Raw genomic sequence first — 6247 nt, forward strand, 5'->3', positions numbered from 1 at the left:
AAAAACTTAAAAATATTTGAAATTGAATTTTACTTTTTAAATTCAATAAATTCACAGCCAACTGGGTCGCCACAGTATTTATCAAAGAGATCATTGTTTTGTTATAATTAATTATAATATTTGGCATGCTGATATAAGCCATTTTCTTTTCTTTCCTGATATGGCGTTTAATATTTTGCTTAGGAAAAGAAAACTTATCGTTTAATAACATTTATCTTTGTACTTTCAGCAACAGGTATTTGTTCATGTACGCCTTCCAATACATATAATTTTTGAATTGGACGTTTTACCGTACCATTCTAGTTTTTACTGACACTACTCTCACCAGGTCATCTTTTCCAGGATGAACTTCAATTATCTTTCTAAGAGGCCATCATATGTTTCCTTATTCTTTACTATTATCACTTGGCCTTCTTTAACATTCGTTTAAAACTTTTTCCATTTGTGCTTCTGTTGAAGATCTGTTAAACATTCTTCCTTCCATCGTTTCTAAAGATGTTTCTTCATTTCTTGAATTAACTTCCAACGATTTAATGAAGATATGTTAAAAATTGATGTTTAATAAAAATTGTTGCTTCTTAAATACCTGATCCGTTTAGTTTTAGTGGAGTTAGTGCTCTCATCATATGTGACTCCTAAAGAAGTCTATTGAGACACATATGTAACGTCCTTATGGTAAAACGGTGTTCTAGGTATGAATAATTCTTTGGAAAAGGTAATTTTTCGATCGACATTAACCTCTTTAATATACGAATGACTTAAATGGCATAGGTGGATCGATCTTGTCCTTTTCTTTTAGAAATATTCACTTTTGACAAACAAACTAAAAAAAATTGAACATTTTATCTAAAAATTTGAACTTAATAAAAATTTTTATTAATCAAATACCAGCTACGTGTAAGTGCTTTGGGCTGCTTTACCGCTGAAATATCCAAAGTGGTCTTTTGGGACAAAGATGTAACGTCCTTATGGTGGACAGATTGTATGAACAAATTTCTCACACTTTATCGAAAGCACCCCATCTGAAACCGTTGGTAGTGCATCAATTTGCTGGCTATAGCTTATGCAAATGTTTTAAAAGTTTTTGTTAAAAATTGACGTTTAATAAAAATTGTTGATTCTTAACTACCTGATCTGTTCAGTTTTAGTGGAGTTAGTGTTCTCACCATATGTGACTCCTAAAGAAATCTGCCCTAAAGATGTCAATTTTTTGTAAAGACTTCGATATTACTACACGGCTGACATTAGCCTGTAAACAAAGGAACCCTTGTTCTATTGTCAATTGAAGCTTACGAGTAAAGTGAGGCATTAACTTGTCTCACTCTTTTAACTTTATAGGCCAACCTTTACTGACGAATTTTTTAAGACGGTCACTCACTGCATGCTTTTGTATTTGATTACGGTTTATTGGCAAATTTATCTCTTCTATATTATTGCACCACTCCTGCCTTTCAAAGTCCATATCTGGTCTCAGTGGCAGTCGTGACAGTGCATTAGCATTTGCATGTTCTTTAGTACTACGATACCTAATATCATATTGGTATCCTATTAGAATAATAGCCCATCGCTGAAGGCGATTGGCAGTCATAACTGGCAGTTGTTTATTTTGATGGAAAAGACATACCAATGGTTTGTGATCAGTTACTAGAATAAACTTTCGTCCATATATATGCTGATGGAAACGTTGAACTGCAAAAACTATAGCGAGAGCTTCTTTTTATATGTGTTTATAGTTGACTTGATGCTGATCCATAATTTTTGACTCAAAAGCAATTGGTTTTTTAGAACCATCGGCCAAAATGTGAGATAATACAGCACCAATTCCGTATGACGACGCATCAGCAGCAACATGTATTTGTAAATTTTCCCGATAATGTGCTAATTCAGTAGCCTTTATAATTAAATTTTTTAATTGCATAAATGCGCGATTTTGTTCAGTACCCCAACGGAAAGGTACATCTTTACAACGCAACATATTAATCGGCGCGGCAATTTGAGAATAATTTGGGATAAAATTGTGATAGTAATTTATTTTTCCCATGAAGGATTGAACTTCTTTTAAATTGTTGGGAGTTTTAAGTTCTTTTACCGCTTTTACATCGGATTCATCGGACAGAATTCCGGAAGCTGTTATTTGACGTCTTAAATACACAATTTTTTTTTTAAAATAAACACCTTTCTTTTTTACACCGAATTCCATTTTCTTATAAAATTATTAATAAATTTTTTACACGTTTGATGTGTTCTTCGGTACTAGAAGCGGTTATAATAATATCATCTAAAAAATTTGCACAGCCTTCTTGATTTTTTAATAATTGCTCTAAGTACCTTTGAAAAATTGCAGGCGCACTAACAATACCGTACGGAAGACGTTGGTACTAAAAAAGACCGATAGGAGTATTTATTACTTACACTTTTTTAGTTTCATCGTCTAGCTCCATTTGCAAATAAGCGTCTTTTAAATCTATTTTTGTAAACAGTTTTTCATACCAAATAGTGTCACATTCACATTAATTTTTCCTAAAATAGAAATATGTTTTTCACCAAATCCATATAGGTTATGATTAGCTTTATTAAGTTGTGGACGATTTAAAAAATTATACGTGGATTTTGTTATAATTGAAACCGACGGTTTTCCTTTTGTTAGTCTTTTGCTTCTTTACAGCTTGACAAACTTGAGATATATGACCAATGTTGTGTCTGCCTGTTGGTGGTGTTCACGCTCTCCGAAACCAGTGCTCACCGGTGTTGGGGGATTTTTTTTTTCTGGTAGCTGAGAAGTCGCTACAGACATCAACAAAAAAATTCGTGCCATGTTTTCACAAAAATGAATCATAATAATTCGGTTACAGTCCACAGTCTTGTTAGTTAGTATCCAGACTTACTATTCTCCATGTTGTTCACGGTGATTCACTTCATTCCTCCCAAATAACAATTTCTCTTATTATTTCTACAAATTCAAAAAAAAAATATTTTGTTTCTTCAATACTTAACTATACTTAACATTATCTTCTTCATATAATTACTCTCAAAGAAACTTCATGTACATGAACACAGAGGGAAAAAAAGTACTTAACTAATACTCAACTAATACTTAACTAATGTTCTCCATTATCTTCTTAATATAATTCCTATCAAAAAAAACTTTATGTACATGAATTCAGAAAAAAAACTAAGATCTAATTTTTGAATTTAAAAAACATCTCATCATACAAAATTGGTATATATCGCTTCCCTATGGGACATATCACAGCCGTTGCCGTTGGACGTGAATTGTGGCTTGTGTCTAACCAACACGTTTTGCCTCTGGGCAAACCGGCACGCCTTGTCATCTGGATAATCTCCCTCTCTACTTCAAGGTCTACATCTGTACGCCTACTAGCTTGAAAGACGTCTTCATCCACAAAGTTGGGGAAAACTGGCAACACCTCTGGTAAAGCTTGAGCAAAACTCTGATCCGACTCCATAAATTCTTCCAGTTTATAGGAAAGCACACTTCACAATCAAGCGCAAAGGCAATTCCAACACAAAACTGATGGCTCTTATTGAAGGTCAACGGCAGATCTATCCCAAGTGATACAAACAACTATGTGATTGTAACACTTGTACCACCCCATTAGCCAATATAACTATGTATTGACAAACCATATGTTTCATCTTAATTGGATATAAACCCGAGAATGTCTTTTCTAGAATGGAAACTACTCCGCCCACCTCGATCAAAACTAAGAGAAATTGCTTAAGAAAATTAATTTTTTATTACATTTTTGTCACTCGTATTAAATAAGTGTGAGTAAAGCACACTTATGCCACTTTTACGCTCTTTCATGCTCTTTCAGGGCTGCTGCATAACTTTTTTTTCAACCACTTACTGTACAAGTTTTTATTTAAGCAGATATATAAATACTCATAAATGAATATAAGCATACATTACATATAATTTAAATATTATTAAATTAAATGGATTTATTTACAATAACATATAATAATGCAAAAAGTTTTTTTGATTGTAATGGAGTATGTTACACAATTATTTATACACTTTTCTTAGCTATTTATATATTTTTGTTGTACGGATAATAGTTCAGAAGGGTTGCATATAATATGTTGAAAGTAATTAAAATCTATTTTAACTTGAAATTCAAAAAATATGTTTTGAAATTTAATTCAGTATAATATCATGTTAATAATGTTTTTCATTTAAATAGCTTTTTGGAATAAATTGGGTATATTATACAATGAAATTTAAAGTTATATGACATTAATATATACAATTTATATACTATTGCATGCAGCATAAAATTCACATATCTATGCAAATAAATTGTATACTTAAAAAAAGAAATCATTAATTTTTATAATAATAATTCAGTGCTAAACATATCAAAAGTGATATTATAATTTATTTTACTTAGTTTCAGAAATAAATAATTGAGTATACATTAAGACCGAAAAGTTTTCGGAAATTCTCATTTAAAATTCGCGCGCTGTATATTTTTCGATATTTTAAGTTTATGTAGTTTGGCAGCACTGTCCTTAATTACTATGCCAAAAATGAGCGCGATCTGTCAGACAGTTCGTTTACGGCAGCTGTTGAAACCAGTTCACCTCAGTAGGGCGTTGCGAAAAAAACAATGGAAAAAAATATTGAACAAAGAGTTTGCATCAAATTTTGTGTTTCGAACGAAATTTCGTGTGCAGAATCGTTGCGAATGCTACAAAAGGCTTATGGGGAATCAGTTTTATCGAAAACTCAAGTTTATGAGTGGTACAAAGCCTTCCAGGACGGTCGTACGACCGTCGAAGACATTTCGCAACGCACTACTGAGGTGAACTGGTTTCAACAGCTGCCGTAAACGAACTGTCTGACAGATCGAGCTCATTTTTGGCATAGTAATTAAGGACAGTGCTGCCAAACTACATAAACTTAAAATATCGAAAAATATACAGCGCGCGAATTTTAAATGAGAATTTCCGAAAACTTTTCAGTCTTAATGTATAGCATTGTTCACTTCAAGAAATATAATATTCCAAAATTTATTTAATATATATTGGTTTTCGTTAGATATTGTAGAAAATTATTTCAAAATTAAATAAATTTTTAAACAATTGCAATAAATATTAATTTTATTGCTTGCACGACCACTCCATTATGGTGAATGTATTTTTAAAATAGTGCATTGTCTAAAAAATTTTCATTTTATGAATTCGTAAAACGAATTTTGCAGTCAGTACCGAATAAATAGTTGATGCGTGGGGGTGTGCGCGCTCGTCGTCAATTTTTGTGGTGAGTATTATTAATAAGCATTTCGGGTTTATTTATTTATTATTAACTTTACACAGCCATTTAAATAACAAGTAAAGAAAAAAAAAATACTTACTGCTATAGCAGTTTGGGCCTTATATGATAATTTAATTATTAAATGTACTATTTTAACAGTTTGACTTATTTTATAACTTAAAATATATTTACATTAGTTATATGTTTACTTAATTTTTCCCTAAATAAAATGGTAGAGGTTTGAAAATTTTAAAAACTCTGACATCTTGGGTTAATTAATTGGATATAATAATTTATTATGTATTTTCCACACCACCTTTGAGGTATACATAGAGGCGCGTTACCGAGTTAAGGTGCCGGTTCCCCAGGAGGCATATACACCATTTTTATATATTTTATTTTAAAACTATAATATACAAAATATTTACATTGTAATTTAATAAATATAAATTTTATATCACAAAAATATAAATCAAAAATTTAAAAAAATTATAAATACAAGTTTAAATATTTTATATGTTAATTTAATTGATAATTATTAATTAAAAGTAAATCATTATCATCATATGAATTTACAAGTAATAATAAATAATATAAAATTAAAAGCATAAATTATTGTACAATGTATACCATTTATTTTAAAAAATGAAATGGAACATTATATATATAAAATATTATTTCTATACAAAAGACAAATAAAAATATATGTAGATGTCATCAAACAAATATATATTTTAAACATAAGAGTCTTAACAAATCTTTTTAATTTTGAAATGCTATTGCGGTATTCACTTTAAAATTAGTGGATTGAAAAGTACATGATAATGCCATAAAAATTGTAAAATCTACAAATGCGTTACACGCAAAACCTTTTGTCAAAATTAGGAACATTAAGTTCTCTATTAAAAAATTTTAAAATGAAATATATTCGCATCCTTATAAACAGGGTCAAAATACTATGTGGAT

The sequence above is a fragment of the Teleopsis dalmanni genome, chromosome 1, assembly GCF_002237135.1.
Source record: "Teleopsis dalmanni isolate 2A chromosome 1, ASM223713v2, whole genome shotgun sequence".
Taxonomy (NCBI): domain Eukaryota; kingdom Metazoa; phylum Arthropoda; class Insecta; order Diptera; family Diopsidae; genus Teleopsis; species Teleopsis dalmanni.